Source organism: Halictus rubicundus, chromosome 9 (assembly GCF_050948215.1).
Source record: "Halictus rubicundus isolate RS-2024b chromosome 9, iyHalRubi1_principal, whole genome shotgun sequence".
In the NCBI taxonomy this organism is placed as follows: domain Eukaryota; kingdom Metazoa; phylum Arthropoda; class Insecta; order Hymenoptera; family Halictidae; genus Halictus; species Halictus rubicundus.
In genome coordinates, this window is record NC_135157.1 from 16,508,895 (window position 1) to 16,531,129 (window position 22,235).

The 22,235-nt window shown below is 54.1% G+C and overlaps 1 protein-coding gene across 7 annotated transcripts in view; it reads right to left on the reverse strand.

The window, feature by feature from the left end:
- Positions 1 to 22,235, reverse strand: part of LOC143357369 (protein bric-a-brac 1) — a 280,682-nt gene that overhangs the window by 72,162 nt on the left and 186,285 nt on the right. The gene's annotated exons all lie outside the window — the stretch shown is intronic.

Below are 22,235 nucleotides of genomic sequence, written 5' to 3' on the forward strand. Positions count from 1 at the left end.
ATCTCGGTGCCGCGTTCCCGCCGAGCATGGATAATCGACGAAAACAACCACCACGACGATCTGCGGTTACGCTCTGGTCGCTCGATCGAGTCAAGATGCGGAAGCAACAGTTGCTACCGAACGTCGAACGCCTCGAACACCCGACAACCCTTTTCTAATTTTCCACGCAAATTACGAGTGTCCACGATCCCCTCCGAATTTCGAATTTCGAACCCCCTCAAATTTCTCGCGAAAATCGCGAGAGCTCATTGCTCGGCTTAAAGTTCCCATAAAGTAATTTTATCTCTTTTACGTAATGTTCTTTGACTAGATGGCAATTCTGTTCGATTTATTTGAAATTTCTAACACGTAGAAGATGAGAAGAAAGTCGTTTCGACTTTCCCTCGCACCTGAGAGACGGACTGTTAACATTTATGCATTATCCTCGTTAGTATATTACCGGGCATCACGTCCGTTTTCATCCGCACCGACTATTTCGTTGCGTGGAATATTCATTTCTTCGTCGCTCCTCGCGAAAATGACTATATCACGGGTGATCTACGGAACCGCGATGCATGGCAGCTTTCAAAACGTTTCGGCGTTTCATTTCGAGAAGCTGCATGAACGTTTCGAGGTTCTACATGTACGCGTGGTTACGTCGTTACGGTGTTCGGAAGCCGAAGGTCGCGACGTCTCGCCGGCTTCGATCGGTAGGAGGCATCGATTAAACAGGAGTTATCAAACAACCGTCGACGAGCAATGCCGACATGCCGGACAATCGTTTCGAATAGTAAATAATTCCGCTGAATAGGACGCGTCGTTAAGTCGGAAAGTTAAACATCGCGAAACAGATCGACCGAGCGTATTACAATTGGAATTTTTATCCGACCGACTGACATTTAATCAATGACTGGTTTGCGAACGACACGACAAAGTAACATATTTAAATTGACCAGTTAATAAATAGCATTTCATCGTGGTACCATTTACTTATAGGACTGACCCACATTCGTTGGACATGGATGCATTCAAATTCCTTAATATTGCAGCCGATATTCAATTCCGTCTTTTTCGCGTCGCCTGAAAGTGTTTCGCTCAATTATAAATACCTGTCCCTTTTAGCCGTCTTCCGAGCAACCGTTAGCGTGTGTTGCGAGAGAAACAGAGAAAGAGAAAGAGAAAGAGAAAGAGAAAGAGAATGAGAAAGAGAGAGAGAGAGAGAGAGAGAGAGAGAGAGAGAATGAGAATTCTGTTTCGTCGAAATCGAGCGACGAGAGCGCGCGGACGGACGGTCTGCTCGCGCGAAAAGAAACGAGTGGCGTGCGCGCGATAACGAATCGACAATACCGTATCGGGTGTCGAATTTGCTCTCCGAATTAGATAATGCCGGTGACATGTCGCTGCGGAGCGATGATACGCGTATAGCGCGCGAGTCGGAGGATTATCGCGGCCGTTTCGGTTTAGTTTCGATGGAGCTCGCGACACGTTCGACTCGCGCCCGCTCTCCGCCCAATCTCGTCTCTGTCTCCGCCATTCTCCCCCTTTGCGCACGAATCGCCTGGCAAATCTGCCGGAAGGGACCGTTCTCGTTCGAATCTGGTAAAACCGCGAGGACAGTGGTTTTTGCCGCCCTTCTTCGCCGCGTTTCGTCCGTTATTCTTGCTGTCGCGCGGACCGTCCACGGTTTTTCGAGCGTTTCTTTCACCGCCGCGCGGATCCTGGAGCGTTGCGAGCCTAGGCGTCACAACGCTGATCGGCAAAAACCCGTCTGAAGTGGGCCGAGTCGACAAAGTGTTACGAAATAATTAACGTTTTTGTTTAACGACAGCCTGCGGCCCGGCTGCTTCGATCCGACGCTGCCGCGATTTCGATCGGGAACCGCTTTTCCGGAGATTCCACCTGTGTCGGCGAGCACGACGAGCGTACCGAGGCCTGTCGCGGCGACACGCGCGTTCACGGACGATATCCCGCTTCTTCGGGTTCGTTTTAATTGTCGACGACCGGTCAACGAGGCGTAAACGTTGGCGCAACACGTGTACGGTCGCGTTAATTGCCCGATAAAAATCACAACACGCCAGCCGAGGCAAAGCACCGGCTCGGCGTGGCGCGGCGTGGCACGGCGCGGCGCGGCGCGGCGCGGCCTAGGTCGCGTGGTCGTAAAATTAAAAATGCCACGCTTCTCGTCGAGGATCGCGTTAGTCGACCATTAATTCATTAATTATAAGGGCACGCGTGTCGCGACCATGCAACGCTGCTCAAAGCTGAATCGCAAACGGCGCCGCGCACACACACACACACACACACACACACCCTCTTCTCTCTGCCCTCTGCTCTCTGCCCTCGCGTTTTCCTCCTTTTTTGACGGCGCGGCGCTGGTTCCTGTTTCTCGCCGTTCCGTTTCGTCGTTCCCGACTTTTCGGAAAGTCGTCGAGAAACGTTGTTCGGCGAGATCAAACGAACCGCGGTTCGATTCAACCCCCGTCGACCGTCGGGGAACTTTGCCGAAGGATTTTCCGCGCCTTTCGATCGCTCGCGAGGACAATATCCGCGGACAAATTTCAGACGATTTTTTTAGCACCGTAGGAAGTCGACCTGTAGGGGCAACGAGTCGCGGCAGTCTCGCGCCGACACCCCCGCTACTCCTTCGAAGGTTAAACGAACGAAGTCGGAACTGCATCGCAGTTTCCTTTCTCGTCCTCGCTCTCTCTCTCTTTTTCTCTCTCCCACCATCTCTCTCTCTCTCCCGCTTTCTCCCTTTTTCCGCGGATCTTTTCACGGTGTGGCGGCGAGGCGTCGAGAAAGAGATAGAGAAGCAGAGAAAGAGGGAGAGAGGGAGAGGGAGAAAGAGAGACGTAGCGGGTGGAGGCGAGCAAAGGTAGTTGGGGTGGTTTTACGACGAGCGAAACGCGCCGCTCGTTCCTCACCCTCCGCTCTCGCTCCCGCTCCCGCTCCCGCTCCTGCTACCGAGACATAAACTTTATGGTGTTTATGAATATTTATATTAATCTACATTTTATGCCGGCGTCTACGCGGCCGTGCGAATGGAGAGTGCGTGCGGGGGACCGAGAAAAAAGAGGAGTCGTCGGCGGGGCGAGGGAGGGAGGAGGAGAAGGAGGAGGAGGAGGAGGAGGAGGAGGAGGTGGAATGGAGAAAAGAGGCGGAGGTAGGTCGGAGGGAACCACGGGGAGAAACGAGGGGGGAGCTTGCCGGAGAGCGAGGGGCGAGGGGCTCGCGAAGGGGGAGCGGTGAAAAAGGACGAGAACGAGAGCTCGAGTTTTATCCAGGCGACGAAGGAGGTTCCGACGATGAAAAACTTGGATAATAATTTACATCGACGAGCAACCGAGAGTCTGCGCGGTAATCGTTCCTTCCGCGAAATGAGGAAAGCCTAGGCGTCGAAACGAAGACGCGCCCCACCACTATTCGCCGTTCTGTCTATCCTCCGTGGAGGAGTCTGCTCGGAGGACACGAAAGGACACGCGGCGGAGGTTCGCTGAGAAAAGCTTGGTCGCGTCGATAACAAGGCTAACGCGGAGGACGGTCAATTTCGATCTTTCTTCCCCTTCTTGTCGCGTTTTCCGGTGTCCTTGGAGCGGAGGCGTGCGGGAGGAGGACGCGAACGGACACGGACACGGGAACGGTAACGATAACGGTAACGGGAACTGGAATGGTAACGGTAACGATAACGGCAGAATACGAGGGGGCGAGCGAACGCGGGTAACGGCGGACGACCGCGCTGTCGATCGCTGGTCGCCGCGTCGGTCGCCGAGCCGGTCGCCGGTTGCAAAACACGCGGCAGCGGCGAGGATGGCCGCGAGTTCGAGGCGTCCCGACGTCGGTACCCGCCGCAACAGGAAGTCTTCGGTGTTCGGCAACGACGCCAGATCGATATACCTCGAGGAGACTAAGGCTCCGCCAATGGCTATTATCTCACGCGTATATATGCATCGCTCCGTGCATTGCTCGGTACACTGAATTCCCCGTACACAAATACGGTGCGGAGCGGTGCGCGCGTATGCCTATGCGTTACTTGAGCGCTTCGGCGCGCATACCTCCGCCCTCGCCGTCTCTGCCTCCTCTGCCGCCGCCGCTGCCGCCGCCGCCGCGGCCGAGCTGCTCGCTACCGCACCTACACGCGTACGAGTACGCGCGCGTGCCCGCCGAGAGGACACGCACACCGCGGAAGCGAGTATAACTGGGCGGCCATCTTGGATATTAGCCAACCAGAACAATAGTATACACAATAGTACGCGAGCTAGCGAGCTAGCGAGCAGTGTTTGGTACCACCCCGACCCTCCGAGTTCTCTCATCCCCTCGTGCACTACCCGCCGACCCACCCAATCCGCCTCGCGCTCCTCCTCGGCTATTCTCGAACGCCACCTTCCGCCCGCTTCGTCGACGATCGTCAGGATCGCCTCTTTCGCAACCCTTACCAGCCTTAACTCGTCGCCTCCTAACCTACTACCTACCATCGCGTCGCCTCGCGTCGCTTCCTGCCAACGAAACGCCGCCCGAAGGAGCCTGTTGCGACTCGCGACCAAACGCCCCGCTAACGTCGCGAAAAGTCACCCTCTCGGCGACAAAGTAGTGCTCCTCGACACCAGGCCACCGAGTATCGCGAAACGATACGCGGTATCTGGTGTTAGGATCGCGTTCGGATGGCGCTAGTTTTAAAATATCCCCCTGTCGGAATTCGACGATGCCAAAGCACGTGTATACACAAGCATAAGGGATGGCATGAGGGTGCAGGTATAAGGGACAGTGGGACCCGGTCGGGGGTGCAAAGTCGAGACCAACTAGCTAGTCGGGTCAGTCCGATTAGCCCGTGCGAATCGCAGTAAAATCTAGTCCCACGTAAAGACAACGTGTCAGATAGTGTGCGTTCACTGTTCGTGCATTATACCCTGAAACACGCGGATACACTGTGGCGTTGTCAGAATAGCACTGTCGTTTATAATAAAGTATATACTCGAAGGGTGTGTTATTTATTTCAAGCAACGCGTACGGAATAAGGGTCACATCCAAGTCGCTATTGTCCCTGGATAAAGGTTATTTCTAACACCCCCGAATCAGGCAGATCGAGTCCTGTTTGAGAGTGTACAGACTGGGGATCTTAGTAAAAAATAGAAACTCTCTGCATCGGTTGCGAGAAACAGGAGAATTTTAGTCTTCGATTCTTTTAATGTTTCTTGCAAAACGATCGTCTGAAAATTGCTTTGTGAATGCCAATTCTCATTGGGCGCTTGGAGGCTTTACCCTAGCGGCGCTCGTGCCATGATTCCGGCAGCTACCCTTTATTCGACGCTTTCAACGCGTCGTTTCCTCCAAGGACCTCCAAGGCAAGTTGCTCGTCCCCGAGTTTTTCGGCGAGGATTTATCGGAGCCGCGGCAACTAAGCGTTTAACCAAGGTTTCCGCTTTCGAGACCCGCGAACGCCGGAGATTTTCTTCTCCAGATAAGAATGCGATTCGGGGGTTGGGAGGGAGGCGGACGTGCCGGGCGTGGAGCGAGGAACAGCTGACGGGGCCGAAGAAAAACGGCGCAACACGGTAGCTTTGGGATCGCGCGTGGCTCGTGGCTCGCGGCTCGCGGCTCGCGGCCGCGGAGTAACTCGTTTAGCGAAACGTGGGAAAAACGCGAGGAGGGAAACGTGGTCGAAAATTGGCACGCCGCGTTCGCTCAGCGCCTCGAAACTTGCCGGCGCTATCGATCGAAGGCGCATCGTTCTCCGTGCCGTCCGTCCGTCGGCGGCGAAAGATACGTTCGCCTGCGACTCGAGCATCGCCGGTAAACCTTACCACCCGCACCCGCACCCGCACCCGCGCCTGGTTCGCCGCGGCTTTCTTCGAGCACGGAATTCCGTTATCGCGTAGAAACCCGTGGAACACCCGCGGCCAACAGTTTCGCCGGGGTCGAAACTCACCCCATTCGAGGGTGGCAGAGAGTCGAGAAGCGAACAAGAAAGTAGTCGGCTCGAAATTTTTCGCAGTCCAAGGAAACAACGATGGGCGAAATAATATTTCCAGGCGCGCCGAAATTTCTCCGTCAACGAACGGGAAGAGACGCGAGAGGTCGAAGGCCGAGCGGAGGAGGGCAGGGGAGGTGGCGGGAGACGGTGGAGGAGCAGAGGCGAGGACGAGAGAACGAAGGGAGAGAGAAGAGAGAAGAGAGAAGAGAGAGGAGAGGTCTGCGATGGTGACGGCGACGGCGACGGCGACGGTGGCGGTGGCGGTGGCGGATGCATTTTGCACCGACTGTACATCCTATTCGCGCACGTGAATATATTAGGGTGGTTCTGCTCCCCCTTGGAACTCAAACACATACAAATTAACGATATTACTCGTACGTACGCGTGCTTACTGTCTGCGTAGGCGGGAGAGAGACGTAAAACGCCGTCGGTACGGTGCGCGGCGTATAACGCGTGAAGGGGTGGAGCAGCAGCCTATCCGAGCGAGCGCTCGCGGGCGCTCCGACGCTCCGACGCTCGACGCTCCGTCGCTCCGACGGTGCTCCGTCGGACCGGTGTGCGTGCCTCGCGGAGGACGGGGATGAAATATTATAATACGTCACTTGGCAACTGTGCCGCGCCATCGAGCGGTGTATACCAAGTTTCAAATACGCTAATTCGAAAGCCGCCCCTCGCTCCGCCGCGTTCCCTGCAGCGCAATCGGAGTCGCGGGGACTTCTTTCTCGCCGAATCCTCCCCGCTGCCTCGCCGAGAGACCGTATCACCCCGACCGTGACGCCGCGGCGCCGTGACGCGCGGTTACGCGTCGCTACGGACCTTTCGTGTTCGAGAAAACGCTTTCGCATACGACCGTCGGAATTTCCCTGCGTCTCGCACCGTCTCTCCCTCGATTTTATTTTATTTCCGTTTTGTTTTATCTACGCGACGATCGCGGTGCACCTACCCTTATTCTGAATCTCTCACCCCCTCCCCCGTGTGTTCTTCCACCGCTTTTCGGCGGACCTCGTTTTTCATCCAGGCTCGCCTTAAACGGCGAGTTCTCGCGAGCCTCGAGGAGGACAGTATTTTACAAGCTGTTCTCTCCGGTGTCTGCGGCGTCTGAGCGCGGCCGAGGGGGATCGCAACCCTACTAGAACCACTCCGGCGAAGAACACGCGCTAAATTTACCACCGTGAAGTGCACTAGCTAGCAGGCCCGGGGAGAAGCCATTTGATACGCGACTCCTCTAATTTACTCCGGAATAGGAATGGCTCGGCTCTGGTCTCTCTCTCTCTCTCTCTCTCTCTATCTCCCTCTATCTCCCTCTCTCTCTGTCTCTCTCTTTCTCGACTCCTCTAGCCGCGTCTAGCAAGCTGCCGCGATCGAGAAATTCACTTTGCTCGCGTTTCGTCTGTTCGATATTTCGCGAGTTACCATCCCGAGCCGAACTTTATTTACAGATATTTCGCGCGACTTTGTTCTCGAAGTTGAAGCGAGAGGAGTAGCAGCGACTGGAAATACAGAAGGCACAGAACGATACGCGAGGTAAAAATGCCTTGCCCGGCATCTTCACAATTCGTTCGGCAAGGACATACGGGTAGATTGTGGTTGTCCCTTTCAGATTGCTATCGCCGGTCGATGGAAATCTGGTCGGTACGAGCGAAGGGGTAATCGCAGCAGCTGGCTCGTTATCCGGAGGGCAGATTACTCGGATGTTTTCTGCGCAGTCTTTCAGGCCGATCGGACGGGTACGGGTTTTCTGGCCACCGCGTCGGAACGGTCGTCTAGTTTTACCACGGAACCGACCCCATAGACGCCGCGATATATTTCTTCCGTAACTAGCCTCACCCGAAGGTTCTTGCAGACTTCATCGCTGCCTCCGAGAACCAAGTAGGCTGCACTTACCATCGTTCCGAGTACCATTCACTGCGAGGCTTCGATCCTGGATATATGACTTTCCGCCGCCGTACCCCATAATTGGATGCCGTATAGCCGAACAGGTTTTACGCTCGATTTATGCATTAATCATTTGCTCCCTAGGATTAGCCCGAGATATCTGCTGCCAAGTTTCTTTCCTCTCGGCTCGGGTTCGATCTATCCTTTTCCCACTATCCCGAAAATCTCCGTCAGAATTCGATACGAAACGCAGCGCAAATCGAAATCTACTATCTGCGCGATACGTAGACGCGCGGCCACCTCTTCTAGTTGAGTGTAGAAGACACGCCTCGTTATAAATAAATGTTTTTGAATTTTTAAAGTTTCTTCTCCCTCGAGATCTCCCTTTGCACCCCCTATAGTAACGTTATCGGTTACAGGATACGGATTTTCCGTTTCTTCTTGGGAATTAGACGGGAGGAAAAAGTTCTGATGGTCGTGGACGCGAGGGAAAATGGTAGACGAGGGGATTGTGGGAGCAGGGAGCAGCTGGCGCCGAATTGAACGTCGGCGAATCCTTTCCGCGAAAGACGCCCGGTATACCGTGCCTATTCGCGAGGGTGTGGTTTGATTAATGACCTATTCGATAGCCCCGCCGTACCCTTCGTGCGGGGATGCCTCGCATCGAGCGTACTATCGAATTCTACGTAAATACACTCGTACGAGAACGTAAGCCTGGCTCGTCGGCGTAAATGCGCCTATCTGTTCGCCTCTCGTCCGCTCCAGAGACGCGGTCGGAGAGGGCGAGGGCGAGGGCGAGGACGAGAGAGAGAGAGAGCGCGAGAGAGCAGGGCGAGGAGGAGGAGGACGAGGACGAGAACGAGGGTGCGGACGAGGGGGTTGCTGGCGGTGGTTCGGGGGCGAGGGAATGCCGCGGCGAGGGGCGCAGCACGAAGAAAATCGAGAGAAACAGAGCGGTCGCGCACTTACGCGGAGAAACGGGCACGGCGCGATGGCGCGAGCACGGAGACAACGCGCGCGCGAGATCGAGGAGAGGGAGCGAGGCAAAGAGACAGAGAGAGAGAGAGAGAGAGAGAGAGAGAGAGAGAGAGAAAGAGCGGGACGCATTAATTTTACAGCGGCGAAAATTCGCAACTTTGGCAATTTCGGTGCGTTGGCTGGTTCGCCCGCTCGAACGGCTGCGGACGGTCGATTCGCGATCGCGCGCGCCGCAAAATACTTTGACAAATTTGCCTCGATATCTCTGGAAACTCGGCTGGCAGGCTCGGGAGCGCGCTCTAATCGAAAGGAAACATGGCGTCGCATATAAATAAGAATTTATAGACGATGAAAAATGCGGACGAAAGTTGGAGTTTCGCTCGAGTTTTCCACCCAACCCATTCCCAACCGCCTCCACCACCTTCTCCCGCCCCTTCGCCCTCGCCCTCTCTCTCTCTCTCTCTCTCTTTCTCTCTCTCCTCCTCCTCCGCCTCCTCGTACACCGCCGTCCTCGCTTCCGTGTCCTCCTTCTCCTTTCTCTGCCCCTCTAGCCTCTCGCCCCTCGCCCTGCCGGCCCGTTTCGTTTCGTCCTCCCTTGCCCTGCTCCTCCACCTCCACCCCCGCGCTCTCTCTGTCCCTCTCTTACTCTTTCTTGCCCTCTCTCTTTCCCTATCTTTCCCCCTCTACCACTCTCTCTCTCTCTCTCTCTCTCTCTCTCTCTCTCTCTCTCTCTCTCTCTCTCTCTCTCTCTCTCTCTCTAGCCATCCCTCTTCCTTCGCGCTGCCGCCGCGAGAGAAAGAAAGGGCGAATTTACGGGACGGAGTAAAAGTTTTGCGCGAAAAGCGAAAACTCTCGCTAATGGCTGTTTTTCTTGAGCGGAATACTTAAAAATAAAAGGCGGACGAAACGGAGGAAATAAAAACGAGAGAGTTACTCCGCGGCAGCAGCCGCTCTACACCGCTCTTACCCTCTTCTCGGTCCGCGGAAGAAGTAAGAAGGCGTAATTTGCCGCTATTAGGCGACACCCTTTCTTTCTTCCTTCCCCCGTTTATTTTCCTCCCCGCTCTGCCCGAGTGGACTGTAGACCAGCGCGACCACCGAAATTCCGAGTGCCCGGGCGGATTCGATTCCGTTTCCGGATCGATGGCTCCCCCCGGGGCGCGAAAAAAGGCCCCCCATCTCGAAATGTGATCTTGAAGGAGAAAGCGCGGCCAGCTCGCTGGATCGCCGGCCCTCTCGTCGGATCGTCGGATCGTCGGATCGTCGGATGGCAACTTTAATTATACGGCCACGGAACGAGGAGAGCGGTTCGATGCTCGGCCAGCATATCAAGATAATGGCTTCCATCGGGCGCTGGTTCGTATATACCAATCCGCGGTAAGGGGTTGCGCTTGATTTCCATTGCATCGCGTTATCCCTCGCCGACCGGCCAACCGACCAGCCGACCAGCCAAGCGGAATGGCTCTCTCCTATCGATAGATGCGCTCGACTCGCCTCCGCTTTCCCAAAATCCATCGGCGCCAGGGTCGAGCCATTTCGCGATCGCGAATCGCAACTTCCCCTTGCCGAAGAAAAAATCCGGTGTCGTGGAGAAAAGCGACAAAAATCCGGAAAAGTTGCACACCTCCTTCGCGGTGACACGAACCATCCGCGACCCTGAAACGCTCGAATCGCGGCGTCGTTGTCCGCGCGAGAGGGAACAGGATATTTCACGAGCTTGTCGTATTTTTCGGAACGACGAAAAAGTCGACGTTCGGAATACGCGCGCGAGCCAACGCACGAGAGAGAAAGAGAGAGAGAGAGAGAGAGGGGGGAGAACAGAGAGACAGAGGAACGCGCGGTTCGTGCAGAAAGCCAATGGAAATTCTTCTCGGCGAGAGATGGATCGGGAACGATAGCCGCGAAAACAATTAATTGAAATGTAATTTTCCACATTTAATTCCAACGTTGCCGCGAAACTTTCATCCCGCTTCCTTTTTTTTTTTTTTTTTTGTTTTAATCGGAACGAATTAATTTGCCACGAGGATCCGTATGTGTCCGTGAGCGCGAGCGACCGAGCGGGGGAATCGCGCAAAAATTTAATCGACGGGAAAAAAAGAGGGAGATTTTAATTATTTCAACGATGAATTTTTTTAGGGGGATCGCTTGTAATACGAGTACAAATACCATCGCCGTGAGCCACGCTGATCGATGCTACCCGATCGCGAATTCGTCCTTCGAGGAGTTCGTGCTCGCGCGAACGCTTTCGCTCTAGCATCCGGTGGGTCTGGCATAATTAATCGATAAAGCGACAGATGTTTAAATTGTCCGGGATAATTGCGCGAACGGCGATCCGTCGATACTTTTATCCGCGTGACGGTATATTTGAAAACTGTGGTGTTCGAATACTTTTGCGTCGGTCGCTGTTCGTTTGGAGAACAACAAGTAGGGAGATAATTCGATAGGCTAGACTATAGAAACAATTATAATACTGTGAAAATCATTGATGCAATACACCGGCAAAGGGTTAACCGTTTAACGCACTCGGCGACGAAAAACTCTTGAGAATTATCGGAGTCTCGTCGTGCCTGAGCTGAAGGGCAGGATTGCCTCGGAACAATAGCGCTCTTTAATATTACAAGTCGCGAGACACCGCAGAGAATCTCGAGCCTGTGGAATATCCAGGGAACATAGGATGCACCGGTTAGGACTCTCGAAAAACGAAAAAAAAAAAAAAAAAAAAAGAAAAACGACGCGATACTTGGGAATCGATGGTTCGCGCGTAACGCGACAGTTCTTTTTCAGATCTCGGGGCGCGATAGAGAGATAATGCTTTAGTCGCGGTGGTTTGATGCCGCTATAACGCGGACTGTATTAGAACAAAACGTATTCGGTGGGAGGAGCAGGGTGGCACGTTGACGTACGTCAATTTGACGCGCACGCAATACGTCAAATTTGCCGCACCGCGTCGGATACGCTGCTCGAAAACCTATTCGGTCTCCCTCGTGTTCCCCCCTTTCTCTCTCTCTCTCTCTCTCTCTCTCTTCGTCTCTCCCTCTTCCTCATCCCTCCCTCATTGTCCCGCGTTCCGTCCTGCTCGCGCTCGACGGCGACGAGCAGAGATCGAAGAGGGAGTCTTATCGAGGGGAAAAAAAAAGGAAAAAGAAAGAAAAAAATTACGGGGGATAAATTGTCTGGTTTCCTCCTGCTCGTTCCAGCTAAGTCTTTAATCCGTTCCACTCGAGCGTCCACCGGCGCCGGATAAAACAGCCTAATTGTTACTTAACGCGCGCGCGGAACTCTCCGCGTCGTGAACGAGCGAGGACGTTTAAAAGACGCTCGCCTGTTCGGCCGTTCGTTCGTTCGTTCGCCTATTCGCCTACTCGCTTGCTCCACGCTTGCTTCGCGCTTCTCGCGACCGCTCGCGCCCGCGCGCGCGTTCCTCCGGATCGATAAACGGGTCACGACGCAATGGAAGAAATAAGCGCGCGAACGTTTCTTCGGGAAACTAACGCGCCACGAGAAATTCAATTTACGTTTCGTTTAGAGAGCTTCCTTTCCCCAGCGAAATTGCTTGAAATTTTTAGAAAAATAACACGAATTCCAATTATTAACCGTTCCTGTTCCCGCTCGCGCGCAACCGTTCCCTCTCTCTCTCACTCTCTCTCTCTTTCTCCGCCGAGTAGAGATTTAACTGCGAGAAATTCTCGATGAAAGATAATTAAACATCAAATATCGGTCGAAGGGCGGATCGAACTGATAATTAATTTCCCTCCGACGGAAATAAAAACCGTGCGAAACCCGGAAACCCAGGAGCCGGGTCAGGGAACACGGGACTCGCGCGGCGGTGCGAATGACAAAACCGGGTTCCCGGCATTCTTTCGCGGTTCAACGAGCAAGCGTACGATTCTTGGTCTCGGCGTGCTCGCGCGTGCGGCCAGACGAGCCAGCCGGCTGAATCCTCTTTCTTTCGTTCGAGCCAGTCGAACCGATCGCCGATCGCCGGTTCATTCTCGAACCGAATACGGTATTCCCGTCGTCGCGCCAACTAATAATAACTCAGGGGAGAAAGCTCGTCGGAGTATTTACCCTCGATTAAACTTCCGATGACGAGAACGCGGGCCGGATTTCTCGGAATTCATTTGCTCGAATACTTTGCCGACGCTGCTTTCCGCGGCCTTGTTCCCGTCGCTGGAAACCCCTGTTGCATCTCTGCCGTTCAACGAAGATCGAGGAGTCTCCGAGGTATTCTTAAGAGCAGCGATCCGGTAATCGCAGTTGAAATTTTTCCTCTTAACGTTGCCGTTCACCTGAAACCTCCGCTCTCTCCCTCTCCCGACGCATCGCCGAAGAACGCTAACCCTCGGATCCTTTTTACATTATCTAGTTCACGGATCTCCGATCGGCAACATTTATCGATTTCCGGGCCGAATGCCAAGTTTCTCGAGCTAATCGCCAGCAGCGATCAAAGTTGCACAGCGGAAAGTAGAACGGTAAAGTGTAACCGGGCGTCGCACCGACTTGTAATCGGTCGACGCTCGTTGCTATTCCAGCTAATTCTTTAATTTATCGCCGAGAAGTCGCAGAGTTCCTTCGGCCCTCGGCAGCCATTGACGTATCGCGAGCACACGCGCATGCTAAAAGTGGAGATACGAGTAGGACGGTTCTTGGAAATCCAAGGCAAGGGACTTAGCACCCTTACCCGATCGCCACACGCACACCAGGCTCGCGTGGGAGTGCATGGTCTTTACCAAGAACCGCCCCAAACCACCACCACCACCACTATTTAGCTTCTACCAAGCTTGCTCGGGAGCAGGCGTCGCGTCGTTCGGGACATTATGGTCGCAGAGTTTAGCACAGTGTCGTCTAGAATCCCTTCGATACACACAACTCTCCGTCCATCCTTACGAATAACAGGGTCTCGCGCATGGTAGGATCTAAAAGAGCTGAAGAAGTGAGCAATTCTTGGTGCAATGGTCCGGAAATCAAGGCATTAACGCCGTCGATTGCAAACAATTATCCCCCATAAATCCCAAGCAGAGTCGAAGCAATTTAATCCTTCTAACAAAAATTGTAGAGTTAAAGCTCGTCGCAGGGATTATTTTTTGAACTCTTTTAGTAGAGATCCCTTTTCCCTCTTCGAGATCTCACTTCTCTTCGTCGAAATCCCAAGGACGTTCGGTTCAGGCAACTCTAACGCGAGCAAAATTAACTGTTGCAGATGCCACGAAGAATTCCGTCGCCCATGGACGACCGACGTCAGCGTGTTAAGGGCAGACATTTCCGAGAGGAAATCTTCGATTCCTCCTGGAAACGTAAATACTGGCGAAAACCGAAGTTACGCTGCATCGGTCTCAGAGGGTGAGCCAAGGGTCCCGGCTCGAATATTCTAGTCGCGGATGAGCAGCGCAAAACATCGTAGCCCTTGGAGCCCTCGTCGCCCTTCGGACGACTCTCGGCGGGACTTGGACGGCGAGGAGGGAAGGGAGATTCCATTCTGGCTGGCGATGGGTTTCGTAGTCGAAAAAATGACGGATTTTATTTTGCGGTAGGACGCGAACGGTCGTTCGCAAAACGGTGCTCGGACGCGGCGCACGGAGAGGAGAGGAGACGAGAGGGGAGCGTAGAGAGAAGAGAGAAGAGAGAAGAGAGGAGAAAATGGGGGTGAGGCGGGACAGAAGCGGAACACGTCGCGCAGAGACGTACGAGGAGCATAACGCACACGAGTACCGACCCTCTACACGCCGGAAAGAATCCGTAGTGTAAATAAAGAGCCGTTCGCAACGCTGGCGAATGTTTGCCGAATGCATTAAGTCGGTAAGAGCAGTGCCCGGCGGATAGCTCGTGTCGCGATGTATCGCGCACCACGACGACGACTACGACGACTACGACGACGACGACGACGATGTACGAAGGAGGAAAGGATAGGAGTTGCGCGCAGGGGGGACAGAAAAAGAGAAAGAGACAGCCAGAGTTTGGTACGTCGGCGGAGGAGAGAAGGAGAGAGGAGGTTGGATCCGTGCTAAGGGACGGCTGGTTAAAAGGGGCCAGGGGATCGGCGACGATGCGGCTTAAGGCCTATGTACCGCTCGGAAGCTTAACGTTTCGAGGGGCAAAGGGGCTCAGGACGTACGGTTGACACGGCGTCGCGCACGGGAGCGAGCTGAACCAGCGACCGTCTACCGTCGTCGTCTACCGTCTCCGTCTACCAGGTTCCGTGCACAGTCGGTGTATCGAACGCGGTTGTACATTCGCGAGGAGAAGACAGAGACCAAGAGAGAGAGAGAGAGAGAGAGAGAGGGACGTGCCGCGACTATGTTCGACTCGCGTAGCTCTGTTCGCATCTGGCTGCCAGCACACAGCCGCGCGCGCTCCCTTTGTCTATGTCTTAGGGCTTACATATAATTCCATGTTTGCGAAAAAGATCGGGAACCCGTATCCGGCAGAGTACGCGCCCGCCCTGTCGCCCCCCGTCGGCGCGTCCGCGCGCGCGGATTTTTAATATGTCGTGCCGTAGGTGGATAAACGCGGGAATACGAGGACGCGACCGCGACCCGCTCCGCTCCGCGCGCTAGAGACGCTTCAGCCTTCTGCTGCTCCATCATCCTACTCTCTTTTTCCGGCCTCTCTTTACTCTCCCTCTTTCTCGCTTTTCCAGCCAAGCCTCTCTCTCTCTCTCTCTCTCTCATCCCCTTTCCCTTCTCCGCTCTTCTCTATCGCGGATCACCGTCGGAGCCGGCATAATTAAAAATAGCTCTATTTTAAAATGCTGATCGCCCGGCCGCTCTTCCACCCCCCGCACCCCGCCACGCTCCTCCTCCTGCTCCTTTACCTCGTTCTCTCCCTGTTCGCGTTCGCGTATCCGCGTCGACGAAATGCCGGCGTAATATACCGTCGAGCCTGAGCCGAGCCGAGGAGACCGGACGAGAGGAGAGAGGAGAGAGGAGAGAGGAGCGGACAGGAGAGAGGCTCGCGAGCACCGTGTGTACCCTGACGAATAATTGCGGGACCAAGACTGGTCTTGATTTCACCTGCTCCGAACCTCGCTTTTGCAAGACGATTCGCCGCGAAATGAAGCCACACGGGAGCGAGAGAGAGAGAGAGAGAGAGAGAGAGAGGGTGGGGGGAGATCGTTGTCCCTTCACCGTGATATATACATATACATGTACATATACTGCGAGAGACCTTTCGGGAGAGCGCGACCGATGATAAAGACGCGATATTAGTCGACGTATTTATAAATTCCGGGCAATTTCGGAGCTTATTTTCCTGGTCGGGGGCGGCGGCCTCTAACTCTAACGCTGATATATTTTCCAGGAGCGCGAGACTGCCGCGGACCGTGCTAGAGCAAAGGAGAGCGCGAAGGAGAGACAAGGGCTGGAAAGGAGAGGGGTGATAGCAAGAGCGAAGGGGGAAGGAGGAGACCAAGCTCTGGATGCGGTAGGATGGGCGTAGACGAGGCGGCGGAGATAGGGGGTGAGTTATAAATTATAAGGCATTAGGGGGTCGGGCTGACTCCGGTGGATGTGCTCGTCGGATGTGTAAGGGGATGATTATGCCTAATGGTGAGATATTACCCGACTGGTATTACTTGGACACGGGCGCGGCCGTGTTCTAATCTTTTCGACAGGATTTCCTACTTTTCCGGCGTCGCGTTACCTAGGCTGCGCCCCCCGTAGACGAACCGACAGAAAAAATAATTCATCGCTGCTCGGGCTGCTCGCGCGCAGGTGACATCGCCGAGGGCTGCGCGTCGACAAGGCCGACTGCTTACTTGCGACACCGTTTCCCCAACGGGGAACGAGCGTGCCCCGCGCGCAAAACCTCGAACCTCCGGGAAACATGCCCCCTCTCACCCCCTCGCTCCTCTTCTACGCTTCGCGATGACCAGCGGGATTATTTCTCGGTTACAAGCTCCTCGCTTCCATTTGCTCATCGGGAGCGCGTGTCGCCAGCGCCGATCCCGCGCGCGAGAGGACACTTCTTTGTTCGATTTTTCACCCCCTCGAACGCCCGCGTCTCCGTTCCTCGCGCACGGCCCTGCGCGCCGGCAAAGTTTAAAGGTGTCTGGAGGGGACTAGATCCTGGTTTCGCGGTTCCGCGTCGCGTCCGGTCGTTAAACGAGACGCACGACTCCCTTGTTTCGGTGAAAAAAATTTTCGACGTCGCCCCGCCGCTGCTCCGCAACGCGATACCATAACGCGGCCATAAACGCGGCGCGGCATCGTTCCGCGGCGGCAAAAGGGCATCGTTCTCGCGCCCATTCCGTAGGTGACACACCACGACGATGACAGAGCTTCTGGCAAAACGTGAACCTCGAACTGCCCTTTTACGCGCGACGCTGTGTGTCCTCCCCCCGGACGCGAATCTTCGTCAGATTACTTAACTTAACGTATGCGCGGTGTTCGCGAAGTTATCTCACAGATAACAAGAGCTCCTGGATCGGGTGGCGGGAAAAATCTTATCACGAGCTGCGATAACGCACGACAGGGACATCGAAGTGACCCTTGGATTAAGGGTTGAAACTTTGTCGAAAACATCGAGCAGGTTTCTGTCGCCTTCTTCTTCTTTCGCGAACGTTGATGTTGCTTCGGAGAAGAATCCTTGCAAATTATTATAAATTCGAACCGGTAGAGCAGTGGAATGGCAGAGGAACTCGTTAACACTAGAACTACCGAACCAGTCAAAATGACTGGTGGATGATTTCTTCTTCCACGATTACTGAAACTATCAAAACGTTTCCACGAGAAATTTTGTAATATATTGTTACGAGATGGAAGCTGTCGATTGCGGAGATCGAGAGAAGTTGGCTGTCGTATCGATATTGTGGTATCCGGCCAACGGGGTTGTTGTCAAGAAGAAGAAAGACGACAGAATCTCTCGAGTCGTCGAAGCGAGAGCACGCACCTATATCGCATCTTTTGACATTGTCCGTTGACAGCTAACAAATAGTTATTTAGTTGTTAATAGTATTCGGTGTTATTGTGTTAGTTGAGAGATGTGTTCGCCGGCGAGGCGGAGCCGAAGCCTCCGCAACAATATCTCTTCTCTGGAGTACATTTTACCATTAAAATCGTATGAAACCTGAGCAAATTCAATCTTGCCGTCATTATAAAGGGATAAGTCCAAGTCGCGTTCAGGCCTCGGTAGTTCTAGTGTTAATAGTTGGTAACGCGCGGCGTGATTGGTTCCCGAGGCCGAGGTGCGGCCGTAGGGTTCGTTAAGGGACGTCTTCGCTCGGTGTCCCGCGTTGTCGGAGGATCACGCGAGGGATTCGTTTGGTTTCGGGAAGTCGGCGATGAATGTGATTCTAGAGGATCCAGGGATTCCGCGGTGGATCGTCGAAGGGGAAGGAAGAGTCCTGTTTGGCTGTCCGGAGAATGGCGCGAAGAAGAGAAAGAGCTCGAAGAGGGGATAGGGGTCAAACGCGGGTTAAAACGGAGGGTGAGGCGGTGTTGGTGTCGGTGTCGGCGTCGGCATCGGAGTTGGCGTCGGCGTCGACGTCGACGTCGGTGGCGGCGGCGATATAAAGTATAAAGAAAAAGCTCGGTCGGAATCGCCGCACCCTAAAGGGGGTGGAGGCTCTCGAGAATCGTTTTACAGGTATATATCCATAACGGCGGAGTGGAGGGGTGGGGAGGGGGGGGGAGGGCTAGACCCGTTAGCTAATATCTATTTCCTGCGACGCCATTTTTCTTTGGTTCGTAAAACGCGAACTCGCCGCGGCGATATGGGCGCGGCCGACACGCGCCCAACACACGTAACACGTATATCTGCTTATTGCGGCGGCCGCGCCGCTTCGGATCGGACTTTTGCGCGTTTCGTTCTCCTCGAGGAGAACGACAACGAGAAGAGGACGTAACGGGATATCGGGACGATGACCGAGAGCAGCGCACCGCGCGCGCTATTCTTAACCGTGCACGCGCTAGCGAAAATCGTATAAACACCCATCAAAATCGTTTGTCTGTTTCGTCTCGCCTCCTCTCTTTCTCTCTCTCTCTCTCTCTCTCTCTCTCTCTCTCTCTCTCTCTCCCTTTCGAAAAAAAAAGAAGATATCCTTCGACACGTCGCCGTTCGTACCCACCGGTTATCGAGCGGTTCAATTTTTCAACCGCGTTATTAAAACCGCCAGAGCAGCGTGTCGACGAGGACCTCAAAATAGCGAGCCCTAGCATATTTCCTTTTTCGAGCAGGATTCTCGCCCATCGATCGATCGGCCGCGTCGCCGATGCGGAACCCCCGGTATGCATTCGGATGCTAACTCGATTACCGAGTAAATGGCGTCTCGTAAGGTTCTCGTTTCGCGCGCAAAGGTCAGCGCCGCGCGTTGAAGCTTTTCCCCGACGATGGAGGATCCTCTAATTGGGATTTAATAAAGAAAATTTTAGATATTCTTTTGGACGACGCCTGTCCAATGAAAGCGACGGCGACGCCGACGCCGCCGGTCGCGGCGTGCCGGAAACGGTTCGTTGGTCGCCGAGGCGGGCAACGGTGATGGGCGAGAAACCGCGAGAAACCTCGCAGAAATGGCGTCGCTGAAGTGTCACGTGATTATCGGCCGGAGGTCTCGCGCCTCCGCGAGAATCACTTGGACACACAAACTCGAGGTTACCGGCGGAAAAGAGCGGCGTTATTTATAGGCGAGGCAACGACCACCGCCCGGACGCCGAGATACCAATCGACCATTTTCTAAATCAGTTCCGTCGTTTTGTCCTCGTAAATCAAGAAAGCCGCCCCCTCCGGCAGCGTGGAGGGAGGTGGTCGCGGCCACGGGGGTGGCTCTCCCGCGAAGTATCTCCGATTATAATTAACGGTGCTCGAATTAATAGGGACCGCGTCACGCGAATCCTCGCGAGCCGTCGGCTCGGGGCTCGAGGCTCGAAAGGCGGACCCTCGCGATCCCCGATAGCCTGTCGGAAGCCGTCTCGCCACCGAAAATTGATCGGCCCGTTCGATTCGAGTTTTCCTCCTTCGGGGAATTCGGTTACGCGTCGGGAAACTCTCCGCGACGGTCTCGACTCGATCGATACAACTCGCCGAAGAAAAATGGAGTACGCGTTGCCCCGTGTTTCCCTTTCCCTCGTTCCTTCTCCTTTTCCTTTCTCGCTGTCCACCGACCCCGGAGGAACACGGCCGAAAAGCTCGTCGATAACAACGCCAAGTTCCCCGGATAGCCTGGCATTCCGAACGCGAGCGACGCACCAAGATGTTCAAGGTCGAGTTCCCGTGAAACTTCGCGGCCGATGTTTGCCTTTGCCGAGGATTCTCCGAGAGCTTCCGGCCGCCAGGACTCTCCTAATCCTCCGGGAAGTCTCGCTGCTAACTATTTCCCACGGACAAACATGTCGCAAAACTCGACCGTGAACGATCGTGTTCCTCAAAATTAAATCAGTTTTGGCAGAAAATGTCCTGGGCAACGAAAGATTTCTCGCGAGGAAAAGAAGTTCGTTTTAACTAGAAACTGAATTTATTATTCCAGGTTAGGTGTTCGATCAAACCCGAGTATACTTGGTCGTTGCGCGAGTTCTACACGGAATTTATAAGGTTTACCGTCAATATTCGCGAAACTGCCGGTCGTTCGTTTGTACTTTTCGCAACATCGTTGCCCGTATGAACTTGTATGTACGTGTCGCTCGAGAATATTCGGTGATAAGCGTGCAAACGTAATTAGCAGTTCGCGAATTTTATGCGTTTACGAACTGCGTTCTATTCTCTTTATGCAAATCGTTGACGTACCACGGGTTAATTATTTCGACCGGGCTAGACGCGATTAACTTCACAAGAGCAAGCCTCCTTTGCGTATCGCCGCGAACGAGCCAACTGGAATTTACGAGCACGCGAAATTCGGCAAACGAATTGCGAGGACGCGACGCTTCTTAAATTCCTCGAATTAACAGAAGGACAAACGCATCTGTTCGACTCCTGCTCCTTGCGATTGCTTCCGGAACGCTTCGGTCTTTGGTAATTGGAAGTGCGTTAAAATTTGGAAGGAAAATAGTTGCATCGCTAGGTTTACGGGACCAGTCAAAACGAGGAATTCTGATATTTTTAACTCACGATTATCGAAATCGTAAGGATGCACCCATGAGGAATTACTCAACTATTTCTTTGAAAACCCGATTTGAAAATAAAACCGAGCGGCTAAAAATTTGGATAGAGACGTGCCTGTTATTTTCTATAGAGCAGTATAAAATAGTCACTTTTAGGGTTCCACGAACCTAGTATAAACCTAGTAGATTTTGTGCAAATTAGGTCCAACCTGTGCGCTGGCCTAAATTCTAGCCTCCTTAATGTGCAACGATTTTCCAAAGTCGCGGCGCGATAAGTAGCATACGGTAACGGTGACGACTACAAATAAATTGCGTTAATTTGTTGTCAGGCGAAGAGAGCGAGGCGTAACAGCCGGTCGAATAGTTTGGCGAACGGTGCAAAAAGGGGCGAGAAGGGGCGAAAGATCGGCGTTGGAATCGGTTCGAAGTGGCGCAGGGCGAATGGTTGCGAAAACGCGAGAAGGAATCGCGAAACGCGGGCACATATGTAGGTAGCGGCGTGCCAGTGTGCGAGCGCACATGTACGCCGCGACAGGTGCGAATGTGCCGGTGACAGGGCACGCACACGATCCAGCCTCGAGGAACATGGAAACGCGTGTGCACACACGAAGCCGGGCACGCATACGAGCGCACACCAGCTGGCGGAACAAACTTCGACATGAATTACTTAGATTAATTTAGTTGGGCGGCAGGGTGGTCGGCTGCCGTTGTTGCTTACTCTCCGACCTTCTCTATATCGCGCCACGATACACCCCCACGACCACCATCGCCGGCAACAACACCACCACCACTGCCGGCAACCACCGCCGCCGCCACCTCCGCCACCACCCTGGCCACCGCTAGGTGCTGCTATCGATTCTAGCTCCTGCTTTCGCCTAATTTTAGAAGCCTCGCTCGAAGAATAAATAGAGCCTCCGGCCGTCCCGAAGGATTTAAGAGTCCTCCTCCGGGGCCGCGAACGGCAAACTCGAAATATCGAACGGCTCCTAAGCGGCTCTCGGACCCTCGCGCCTCGGCGTCGAAGGTCCGACGATGCCCGCGATATCCCGAGAACGCGAGAACGCGAGAACGCTCGCGTTGCAGAAGGCGTCTCGAAGGTCCTTCCCACGTAGAAACTCGAAAGTTTTCGCGTTTAGCTATCCGCGAATAAATCAGCCGATATATCGGCCCCGCGAATTTTCGCTCGGCGATAAATTTCGCGCGGCGTATTTACCCGCGCGGCACGCTACAAACTTTCGAGCGTAGCGGCTGCGCGAAAGCGAGGGGGCGAGACCCGAGCCTTTGCGCCGTTAGGGCTTAATCCCTATCCCCGAAACAACCGGCCTGACACCGTTTGTCCTAATTCCTGCTTCTTTCCCTGCTGTGCCGTTTGGAATCGCATTGTATCGTATCGTATCGCTAACCGG